Raw genomic sequence first — 13,070 nt, 5'->3', positions numbered from 1 at the left:
GAAAATTCACATAAAAATTTTGGGTCCTTCCTTCAGAAGAAGTCTGAATTTTTTTCTTTTTCTTTTATGGGGTGTTTACAGTACCTTACTGTAAAATTTAGGCTGATATTATATAATGATTAATATGGAGACATACATATATGTCTATATAGTGCATTTCTGAGTTTCTGAACTTTATCTATGTTGTCTGCTAACTTTCATGTGTCATCTGCAGCTTCTGCAAAACTCCCCCAAAACTTCCCATTTAATTTCTTATGCCAATTCACAATATATTGAAACTGCGATGGGGAAAATCATGATGTGGAAGGGGCAGCTATGACATAATTCTATGACCACAATTAATTGCTTTAAAACAAACTCTTGTTTACACCTTTCCTTCAGAAGCTATGGGGTTGTTTGCTCCATTCCCATACACAGCTTACCTGACGACAAAAAAGGCATTTCTATTTAAAATATGATATTGTGCAAGAAAATTATTGAATTCTCATACAATGAGCTCAGAATTCTTATTAAAATCAGTGTATCATTTTTGTTTGGTAAAATATCTCTCTAAAGGCAAAAGAGATTGGATTCACATGTAATAAGTGTCACTTTGAACGTAGAGCATATTTACCTAGTGAATAACCCTTAAATCTTTTAAGAGTTCCAAAGGAACAGTTGAATAATTATGATTTTAACATAAATTTATCAGATCAAGATTTGATCTGATCAAGATATCAAGAAGATTTCAGTTTCAAACTGAAATGGACTTCAGAGAAAATCAAAATTCTTAGGCCTAGATTAGGATTTGCTGTGGTTGAGGGAACCATAAAATAAGTGGAAGGATGTCAAAAGAAATCAGTGACATTGAAATGTCCTACATGGGAAGTGGACTTGTTTGATGGAAGCAGTCAATCAAGGAGGTAGGTCAGCTCTAAGTCAGTCAGACTTACTATTTAGTCAGATAGTTAAATGTCCAGGCAGTTTATATTAAGCTTTCTCCCTCCCTCTGTTCTCCTACCCAACAATGGACTGCTTAGTCTTGGAGCCAGGCCTGGACAAAATAGGCAGTCATCTACATAGCATGTGAGAAGTATCTATAAACCCTTGGGCTCAAACATCATTTCTCTACAAGATTACAGAATCCCTGAATTTCCAAATTGCAAGAGACCTCAGTGGACAACCAGTCCAACCTACTAGCAGAATGATTCCCCCACCTGAACATACTTAACAAGTGGTTTTTGAGTTTTGAGTCTTATCTGAAAGACCTCCCATGTTGAGGACTCCACTGCCTGAGGCAGTCCTTTCAAGTCTGGGATAACTTTAATTATTAGGAAATCATTCATGACTTCAAAACTAAATTTCTCTCTGTAGCTTTCTACCTCAGGAGCTCAGAAGAATTGCCTTTTCTGCTGTTTAAATACTTGAAGATCTCTATCATGTCCCTCATCTTGCCCACCCTAACATTTCCTTTTTCAGTCTAAACATCCCTTGGAGTTCAAGGCAGCACATCTTTTTCTTTCTGTTTTTTGTTCAGTTGTTTCCGACTCTTTGGGACCTCATTTGGGGTTTTCTTGGAAAAGATACTGGGACTGGTTTGCCATTTCCTTCTCCAGCTCACTTTGCAGATGAAGAAACTGAGGGAAGCAGGTGAGGATAAAGTGTCTTGCCTAGGATGACAAAGCTAGTCTCTGAAGTCAAATTGGAACTCAGGTCTTCCTGAGACTCTAGGTCTGGTGCTTAATCTGTTATACCACCTGGTTGCCTTTATTTTCTTCTTACCTGTCCTGAAACTTGAGCATCATTGTATTCAGCCAAGGTGAGAAGTTGGAAAAAACTATTCAAAAGCACACTTCATTATTATTATTTAATTTGGGAGGGATTTAAGGTCCTGGTTTATCTCTCATTAGCAGCACAGATCATTAAATTACCAGCCTATCACCTTAGAAGATTGAGAAAACAGGGTTGTTAAAAGGATGAAGCCTAAGTATTGAGAAAAGATCAATACATGTCTGTGCAAGGTCGTTTATAGCAAAGGAACCAATGCCAATTACTGCCTAGGTAAGGTAAATGCTGGTGAGGCAAGACAGTGTGTGATGTTTAATCAGTTTTGGGTTTTTTGGTGTGTTTTTGAACACAGAGAGAGGAATAGCTTTTCTTGTAAAGGAGAAAAGCTAAGAAGGAGTCCGGATGTGGGAAGAGTTGTAGTTGAGCCGTGGGAGAGCATTTGGGCCTGGGGGAATTTGACATTTACAAGCCAAGCCTCAGATCAGACTTCATCTCTGTGCCTCCCTGTCTCCCTTTTATTCTCCCTCCCTAACTTCTTTCCTCCCTTACCCATTCTCACCCTCCTTTCCCACCTCCATTGGAATTGGAGAAAGTCTATATGTTAACTCTATAATTCTAGAAAAATTTATTGGTCAGTGGACCAACAGTGCCAACCTCCCCTCTTCCCAAGACCCTAAGAAATTTCCTGATTGTATGAGAGAACAGAGAGGAGCTTGTGGAGAGAATGCTGATCTTGGCTCATTTTCCTATTTTGCTGCAGGGTTACCTGGTATTGTAGGATCATCAACGTCCTAACAATAGGAGGTTATCACCCATTATCAAAGGCACAGGAAAATAACATTATTGACTCTCAGCATCTATAATTGGTGATTCCATTCCAACTCAAATGTTTAAGGCAGGCTTTAGCAATTTTGAACACACAACGTTTTAAGTGTAGTTAATTGAAAATGAAAGCCAGGGACTTAGGCAGATTTTCAATCCAGAGAAAGATAATGTAATATAAACATCTGTTTCCTTTGCTAAATTAAGGGGAGGGGAAGAATGACATGTTGGTATTATTATAATGTCAAGCTTATGAAAAATATTTTCTTGTTATTTTCAGCTGCATTTCATAAGTTATTGCTCAATCATGTCTGATTTTTTGTGACCCCCTTTGGGATTTTCTTGGCAAAGATCTTGTAGTGGTTTGCCATTTCATTTTCCACCTTATTTTCCAGATGAGGAAACTGAGGCAAACAGGGTTAAATGACTTGCCAAGGTTCACACAACTAAGAAGGATTTGAGGCCAGATTTCAACTCAGAAAGATGAGTCTTCTTAACTCTAAACATAGCACACTACCCACTGTGCCACCTAACACAATGGTAATTGATTGACTGGAATGCTGTAGACTTATTTGAAAAAGGCTTATTATAAGAATTTACAAAATGATTCCCAAGAGTAGCTTCAACTTTTCTACTCTTATGACACTTTACTCCCTAGCCTGTACTTTGATCCAATGAAACTGGCTATTCCGCACATAGATATGCAATCATTTTCTTTTGGACACTAACCCTGGCTATTCCCCTTGTCTGGAATATACCTCTTCATCTTTGGTTATTGGTTTTGCAGGCTTCTATGAGTCCCAAGTAAAATCCCATCTTTTACAGGAATGCCTTTCCCAATAACTAATTCTAATACCTTCCCTCTGTTAATTATTTCCGATTTATCCTCTATATAGCTTGTTTGTATATATTGGTTTGCATGTGGTCTCCCCCATTAGAATATGAGTACCCTGAGACCATATACTCTTATCTCTTTTTGTATCCCCTGTTCTTAGCACAGTGCTTAATAAATGTTTATTGATTGATTAATATAAAACTAAATATAATCAGTTCTGCTATAATGCTTATTTTGAAAACATTCATTTGTTCCAGTGCAATTGCTATAAACGGGAACAAGTTGATCATATCCAGATTTTCTGTTTGCTTATGTGTGATTTTGTCTGTGAGAATTACAAGAAACAGAAAATTGCTCCATAGTAATTCACAAATTGCAACCTGTCCAACATCCACTTCCACAAGCCCATTTTGGGTCCTTCTCTAAGTACAATGCCACATTTGCAGCCTCAATTTGCAGCCCACCTCGGTTAGCCTCTTGTCCTAACTGACTGAACTTGGCCAGCCAGAGCCCTGCCTGTTGAAACTGGGGCAGGCTGAAAGCAGCCTGAGGGCACAGACACTAGTACAAAATATTGTATCAATAATACTTTTCTTAAGTTTAACATGTATATAAAACTGTGCTATTTTTATTAGATGATTACCTTTTAAAAATATGTCATTGATGAAGTTTTTGAGTGTTGTGTCCCTAATCCCATTTCATCCACATGCTCTACACTTTTTATTGAGAGATTTTGCATAGTGCAATGACTCTTAGGAAAATATTACGTTACCCGAAAATCTGACAAATAGGCCTTTTATGCTTTCATCCAATCACTGATAAATACACAGACTACGACCTAGGATCAATTTCTGGGTCACTCTACTAGTGGGATCTCTTTAAAGTTAGGTGCTAACCTACTAACCACAATATTATTTATTTCCAGTCATTTCACCAGGTCCACACCCACCTAATCACTCTATCATGTAACCCTGTGGTTACCAAGTTGTAGCTTTTAGACTGAGGCATTTTGGAATTATTGGAAGGAACCCAGGAATCTATTTAATCAGCAACTAGCTTATTAAATAATCCATGTAACAATAAGTAAACACATATTCTGAAAATTGAATAATGTCTTACACATATGCATCTTACTATTTTCAAATACATGTATGTATTATTGTAATTAACAAAGTATAAATTTATTTTAAAGTGATAATAAATTCATGATGACTTTTGGTGATCATACATGTTTGATGACTCACAGGAAACTAAGAGTAAAATGAGTATTGTGTTGGGGATACTTGAAGTTATTTTGAAATGAACAAAGAGTCTTCTCCAAACTGGAGCAAGTTCTCACTATATGACAAAACTTCTCAGAAAACTGAAAAGCAACCTGGCAAAAATAGATATAGAATAACATCTCACACCGTATACCAAGTTAAGCTCCAAATGGATGTAGGGCTAGGGCATAAAATATAAAAATCACAAACAAATTAAATAAGCAAGGAGATGATTACCTTTCAGATCCACAAGTTAATCCTGACCTTTCTTATCATCTACTCACTTATCTTGGATTTCTATTTCCTTTTGACTACTTTTGTTCAATCTTTTCTAAGTCACAGATTAATTCTCCCTTGATCGATCAAACAAAATTATACTTGAAAAGTTTTTTCTAGTTTATATCAATCATTTTCATAATCTTATCTACCCTATGCCACTGTTTTCTTCTTTCTCTTACTTTTCTCGTCTCCAACATAGCTCTTAAAAAGGTCGCTTAAAAAGTTATTATTATAGTCAGCTTTTGCAGTATCACCAATCTCAACTCATACTGGCCTCTGGTATTTCTAATACTGTTCTTATGGAATTTTTCTACTCTTTTGTTCTCATACTTATTTCCCATTCCTTCTTTTCCTCTTCCATCCATTTTCTCTTCCATTTTACACATGGAAAAATTCCTTGAGAATCTACATTTGTCACTTCAGACAAGATTCCTATTTTCTTCATTATTGGAAAAATTTTTGCCAGTATTGTCCAAATTTCATTGCTGAGAGCACTTCTGATGGAGTTCTGCTGTACAATTTTTGATCATGGGATTCTACTTAGCTTTTTCCTGAACTCTCCTGTATTATGCATATGTGATAGACTATTTTCTCTTTTCTGAGTCATGGACAGTATTGGGCTGATAAGGTCCATAGGGCCATGGACAGTATTGGGTTGATATGGTCCACAGGGTCATGGATGGTATTGAACAGGGTCATGAAGAGTCAGACAAGACTGAAAACTGGACAGCAGCAGCAACAATAAGCTATAATATATTATCTTGCCTCTTATAAGGCCTATTCACTTAGTGGGCGTTACCTCTCTCTAAGTGAGTACCTTGAAAAGACCAAGGTCTCCCATTGCATCTTGGCCATCTCCAGTCATTATGATTAATATCTGGTCACTGGATCCATATGTCTCAGAGGAGAAAGTGAGGTTGGTGACCTTGCACAGTCCTCCTTCACTCAAAACAAAGTCAAATGCAAGTCATGTCATCATTTCTCTGATGTCATGGTCTTCTTCGAAAACAAAGGTCAAACACAATCACCAAATAAAAAGTGAAGAGGTAACTTCTTCTCAAGGGACCAATTCCATCTTATTGACTAGAATCATATCATCATAGAATTTTCCATTATCATTCCACCCACGTTTAGTAGCAGTAAGACTTTATCAGCTTTTCCACTTGTAGAAGAACATCTCCAACAAATGAACATATTGTGAAAGTTCTTTCTTACTACTATGCTACACACTTGTCCCAAATTCATGCTCTATCTCCTCAGGTCTTTTTCTCTTACTTGAGTCATCTGTAGTGTATTTCCACCAAAATGTCATTTTTCTCTGTCATTTAGTGATCCTCACCCAGATATTCTCTATTATGTTTCCTCTTCCCAGATCTGTGTATTTCCTCATACTATTATTATTTTAATAAAGAATGCTATTTCACTACCTTTTTTATCTAGTCATTTTTTTCTGTAGAAGGCTTTAAAAAATAATTAATTTCTTTTTAGTTTTTAACATTCACTTCCATAAAATTTTGAGTCTTGAATTTTCTCCTCCACCTACTCCTCCCCTCTCCCCAAGACAGCATGCGATCTGATAGAGGCTCTTGTTAGAAATTCATATTAAACATATTTTCACTTTAGTTATGATATAAAGAAGAATTAGAACTAATGGGAGAAGCCATGAGAAAGAAGAAACAAAACAACAAAAGAAAAGGAGAGCAAATAGTATGCTTCCATCTGCATTCAGACTCCAGAGTTCTTTCCTTGGATGTGGATAGCATTTTCCATTGTTAGTCTTTTGGAGTTATTGAAGGCATAGTCTTTAATAGCCAAATTCTAGCCACAGTTCCACATCCCATCCATCAAGTCTTAGTGATGTCCATGAAATAGCAATTACCTTTCTGCTTTAACATCATTGGTTCACATAGTTTTGTATGCATACACTACAGATTTGTAAATAAACATTTGCAATCATAAATTTTCTTGCTACTTTCTTGGATATTGTCCCTTGTGAATTAATATTCATCTACATTGACATTCTGCATCCCATATCATATGTACAGCTTTTTGTGGCATATACCTTGGTGAATGTATTTGTCTAGTTTTGTCCTCCTTTTTAGTTTAAATACTTCTTGAATATGTCTCCAAGCAAATGGTTAAATGAGAGAGTAGTTATCAGGGAGGAATTTCAATTTGGAAAGAGTTCCCTAGAGGAGTAACCCAAGTGTCTCTTCTTGGCTTTGTGTTATTCAACATTGATTTGAAGGAAGGTTGATGAAATGATTGTTTAATTTGAAAAAGAAATGAAACTGGAAGGGATAGATAACATCTTCAATAACAGAAACTTAACAGATTTTTTGATGAGTGATTGCTGACTGAAAATTAAGGAAGATTTCATGGAAGATGTAGTTGATTTTAAGGGATGACCACAAAGTAATCCAAAGACTCCATACCAGAGACTCCATACCAGGGACAGAAAAAGTGATCTATGCATGTTTGGCAAATGCCATGATTGGCAAATTAGCACTCATGGGCAAGACTTCAGTCAGTGGAAGGTAGTACTGCATACACAGCTGGAATACATGCTTTATATAGGATTTTAGCTTTCAGGAGGCAACACAGAGGGTCTATTATGACTGCAGTAGCCTGAGCTGAAAAAAGTAGGCTTTTATGCAACCTGAACTTTTCTTGGGGATTAAATATGATGTTAGAGAATCATTGTTCCATGGCTTCAGATAACTGTGATCTGTCTCTATATGTGTTACATGTATGTATTGGATTTTTTTAAATAAAATTTTTTAAAATAAAATTTGCTGTTTCTACATTGTGTTCACTGTGCTCACAAACAGGCAGTAATATTAACCTATTTGTCTCAACCCCTGTTAGCAACTACTGCACAAGGCAGTATGATCAGTACTCTGGGTCTGAGTTGGTAAATTAGGAAACAGAGAGGAAAAACTACTGAGAAAGGAAAAGACTGGGAGTGTTGATCAAGTCTGAGCTATAGTCTTTCGGGAGATCTGTAACAAATACAGAAGGAAATAGGGATGAATAGTGCTGAACTAGAAACGATTGGTATATGGTGCTATCTAGATCGGTCAGCTACTGTTGATCTCACTGGGCTGTCCAAACACAAGATTTTTACCCATGTTTTGGAGTGGAGATTAATAAGAGAATGTATTTGGATAACATTTTATGGTTTGAAAATTTTCATTCTCTCAACAATCCTATGAGGTAGAGCATGTATATAATATCACCCTATTTTACAGAGAAGGAAACTGAGACTCACACAGTCATATAACTAGGATGACTTAGAAATAGGATCTGAATAAATATTTCTCGATTCCAAATTCCATGCCCTTTCTAAAATATCATACTGAGCAGAAAAATGAACCATTTCATGAATCTAACTTGGGCCCTTCTTGCCAGAGGGGTCCCTGATAAAAGGGTTTCATTTCTTTTATCCTTATTATCTTGGACTATTGCAATAGCTGACTGGTTGGTCACCCTGCCTCAAGTCTCTCCCCACTCCAATCTATTTTCCAGTTATCTGTCAAAGTGATTTTTGCAAAGCACAAATCAATTTCAGTGGTTCCCTGTTACTTTCAGGATTACATATAAAGCACAGTTATCCCTTCCACCTTGCAACTTTCCCCATCATGATTTTGGTTTATCACAGGTTGGCATAAGAATTTAAATAAGGTTATTTTGGGGGAGAGTTTTGCAGAAGTTATAGATAACATGCAAAGGCCAACAGATGACACAGAAAATGTTTAGAAACTCAGAAATACAAAGAATATATGTGTAGTATCATATAATATCAACATGTCTTATCTTTTAATATAATAAAATTTCAGATTTCTTCTCTGGTATGAAGGAAGGGCCCAAAATTTTTACACAGTTGTTCTAGATTTTGGGGCTGCCTGACTTCTAACCTATATGATGTGGAGAGGATAACTGTACTCTGACCTATAAAACTCTTCATGACTTGGCCCCTTCCTACCTTTTTCTATCTTCTTACACCTTATACTTCCCAAGCCCTCACTATTAGGATCACTGAGATCCAACACTATCCTTGCAATCACTCACACTGGCCCCTCCATCTCCAGACAGAGTATTTTTTCTAACTAACCACCATGCTTAGAAGTCTCTCTTTCCTTCCTTCTACTACCTAGCTTCTCTGGTTTCATTCTAGTCTCAGCTAAAGTTTCACCTTCTGCAAAATATCTTTCCTGAGCTCCCTCAATGCCAGTGCCTTCCCTCTATTCATTATCTTTGATTTATCCTGTGTACATCTTGTTAGTGCATAGTGTTTTGCAAGTTGTCATCTCATTTAGACCATAAAACTCCTGGAGAGCAGAGATTATCTTTTGTCTTTGTTTTTGTCATTTCTATTAGATCCTCTATGATTTCTCTTGGACCCTGACATACACCTTTGTTATTGAGACTGACATGCTTGGTTTCCAACAGTGGAAATTTTGGTTTCTGCTTAGCTGTCCCAAGTGATTCTAGTATGCTGCAGTGGTGGCTTAGTTTGTGTAACAGCCGTCTCATTTACCAAGTCATGCTGTCTGAACGTAATACACTGGATTAGAAAGTCTTTCATGGAAAATTAGTAGTTATGTTAAAAATAGCCTTTGATCAATGAATTCGTCTAGGAGTTGGGCTTTGTAAAAGAAGGAAGGGAAAAGAACTGATACCTTATTGTCAACTAAATCCCATGTCGTTCGCAAAATCTGAGAAACCTAGAATCAAGCTGTATTCTGCTTTGACTGGTCCAGGCACTTTCTATATAGGCAACCAAGAAGCCTCTGATTTTTTCAAATATACTCCAAAACATAAGTCTTTGACTTTGGTCATCTCCTCTCCATCTATCAAAATGAAACCAATAAGCAATCCCAGCTGCTCAGCAGGAGCATGAAAAATGTTTGAGTTTCTCCCCCCACCCCAGGATAAACTAATATTTACCACTAAGGATGCAAATCTGCAGTCTCCCCACACACAGAACTCCCATTGACTTCAATCATCTGTTACACATGTGGACGAACTGAAGCACTGAGCTCTTTTATTAGTGAAGTTTGGCTGGTAAATATTGGATTTAACCTAAAACCCAAACCTAGAGCTATACTTTACAAATCACACTGGTGAGGAGTGGCAGGCCCCATCAATTATTCTCTTCATGTTGCTTTGAGGAAGGTGGGAGGAGAACCTGGGTTTCTTGACTTTGCCATTACAATTTTACAATTTTGTTAGTGGTGCAGAAGGGGGGAGTTCTGGGATGGGAACATGCCTCATATGTATAAGGCAAGACCTTCTGTTTGCACACAGCTGTGTAAGCAAAACCAATCTATGCCACAGTAAGCTACTGGGGCAGGGATCAGGATCAGGCCTAGACACAAATATGCTCTGAAGTAATGGAATTTCCCATTTTGATCTGACAGCTTTCAAACTTGGACCCTTCATGTCCTCTTCAGGGGAAATTAGTGCCTCCATGCTGTCTTCCTACCCTAATCCTCATCGCAAGTCATTTTTCAGTTGTGTCCAACTCTTCATGACCCTGTTTGGGGTTTTCTTGGCAAAGATACTGGAGTGATTTGCCATTTTCTTCTCCAGCTCATTTTACATATGAGGAGACTGAGGCAAACAGAGTAAATATGACTTATCCAGGGTCACACAGCTAGTAGATATCTGAGGCTGGATTTGAACTTAGATCCTCTTTACTCCAGGCCCAAGAGCTCTGTCCTCTGCTCCACACTGATACACCATTTACACAAAGGTGAATGATTGACAATAATTAGGATCCTCTCAGATGTAGTTGGATTTTAAAAGGAATTAAAACTTAGAGCTAAAGGGAAGAGGGCATCTGGATGGCACAGTGGATACACTCATCTTCCTGAGTTCACATCTGGCCTCAGATACTTCTAGCTGTATGACCCCAGGCAAGTCACTTCATCCTGTTTGCCTCAGTTTCCTCATCAGTAAAATGAGCTGGAGAAGGAAATGACAAACTACTGCAGTTTCTCTGCCAAGAAAACCCCAAATGAGGTCCTAAAGAGTTGGACACAATTAAGCAGCAACAAAAAGAGAGAATGTTCTGATTGGAATTGTAGACATTAGCTTATGGATAGAGGAGGGTTTTGACGAGGTAAAAGCATTCTGGACCTTGAAATCTTGCTCCATATCTGGAACCTAGGCATTTGCTCAGCTAGGCTTTCTATCCATCCTAATCACTAATAACATCATTCATGCCTCACCTGGGAGCTCTCTAAAAAATGAATCTAAATGATTCCAGAATACCTATCAATCAAGATTGGGTTAAAAGAGAAGTAAATGCTCTTCCTTCCCCACTGCTTACCTTCCAGTGATCACTGAGTGAGGGTGAGAGAGGGAGTCAACACTAGTAATGTTTGGTCAACTGGCCATCAACCATAAAATGAGTGATCTAGGACTGAGGACTAGATAATCTGTAAGAACTCACAGGAAGTCTAGAACAATGGTCCCATGAATTCATTGTTCTGTTCACTTAATAGATGATCAAGTGATATACGATCTCTTTCTCTGTCATTTTTCCCATCTTCAGAACTGCACCTCAGTTTCCTCAACTGTAAAATGGGGATAATAATGGCATGTACCTCACAGGGTTATTGGGAGGATGAAATGAAATAATATTTGGAAAGCAATTAGTACAATGCCTAGCATGTCATAGCCACTTGATAAATATTTTCTTCCTTCCTTCCTTCATCTCCAACTTTTATGTGCATTGGTGGCTCATTTGATATGGGTCAGTCTTGCCTTTTACAAAACTCCAATCTCAGACAAGCGCAAATAACAGGAGATAGTGATGGTATCATGGAAAGGATTCTGGATTTATATTCAGGTCTGGCTTGAGTTCCTAATTCTAATATTTATTTGCTCTACTATCTGACCGTAGGGAATTAACTCAGTTTCCTCCTTCTTAAAATGGGTTACAATCATTGCACTCTGCACATAGCAAAGTCATGATGAAAATGCTTCATAACCTTCCAATGCCAGGTGCTCTAATGTCAGAACCGTCCCTGTCTCCATTATCTTATGCTGCCTCCCTGGTCTTAATTAATTCCCATTATCCCTTGAACCACCTTATGGCAGCAAGGTCGAGGTCTCTACCTATCACAATTTCATTTAAATTTAGAGATGAAAGTTTCTTCTTCTTTCCTCCTCTTCTCTTGGTCTCTGTCTCTCAGCCTCCCTCCTCTGTCTCCTCTCTGTCTCTGTTTCCTTCTCTCCAGAAGTTTACCTAACCAAAAGTATTTCTGTTTTTTTCCCACGTGACATTTCTCCTTTCAGCACTTATAATTCTGATTATAATCTACATTTATCATTGTCTCACCCGTAGTCATGTTGTAATGACTGCTTTAAACTCTAAATAGAAAAAAAAATCTTTAATAAAAGATAGCCTTGATCTTGAACCCACTTGCAGGACTCCCACTGTAGTCTGAGAGGCCTGGGTGGCACAAATGCAAAGGTTCTTTTATTTATCACTAAAATAGCCTAAGGGAGCCTCATTGATGTGATAAGTGACAGATCAGGTAACAAAAAAACAGATCAGAAGCAAATAAAAACAACAGAGAATGAGAACAGGATAATAGATTTTCCCTGGGAAATTGGGACATAGTCATAATTTAGAGGCATTATAAGATATATATATGCACATATATATGTATATATCCTTTTTTGTTGTATATTTCAGAGATTGATGTGGAAGACAACAAGACAAGCTGAAATTTTGAAGTTTTTGGGTGAAAGGACCACTCACCTCTATGAACCAGCTTAGTTTAGGTTGCTTGGGCTATTTCGAGTTAGTATAGAAGTTGGCCTCCACCCATAGTACCATCATCTACATGTGGCACCAATGAGAAAAAGTATGGTATGGTGGAGGTGTGGACTTGGAATCAGAGAATGAGTTCAAATTCTAACTTTCTATATTTATCATATTTTAAGTAATTGTCAAAGGACATTTACAAGTTTTTTTTTTTCTATTTTAAGCATTTCTTTCATGATGGAAGAAATAAGTAGCTGTCTTAGACCTGATTTACATTCTACGTTAAATCCCTTTCTGGAAGGGATCCTATTAAAAATCTCTT

Source organism: Notamacropus eugenii, chromosome 6 (assembly GCF_028372415.1).
Source record: "Notamacropus eugenii isolate mMacEug1 chromosome 6, mMacEug1.pri_v2, whole genome shotgun sequence".
Taxonomy (NCBI): Eukaryota; Metazoa; Chordata; class Mammalia; order Diprotodontia; family Macropodidae; genus Notamacropus; species Notamacropus eugenii.
This window is presented reverse-complemented; position numbering follows the sequence as displayed.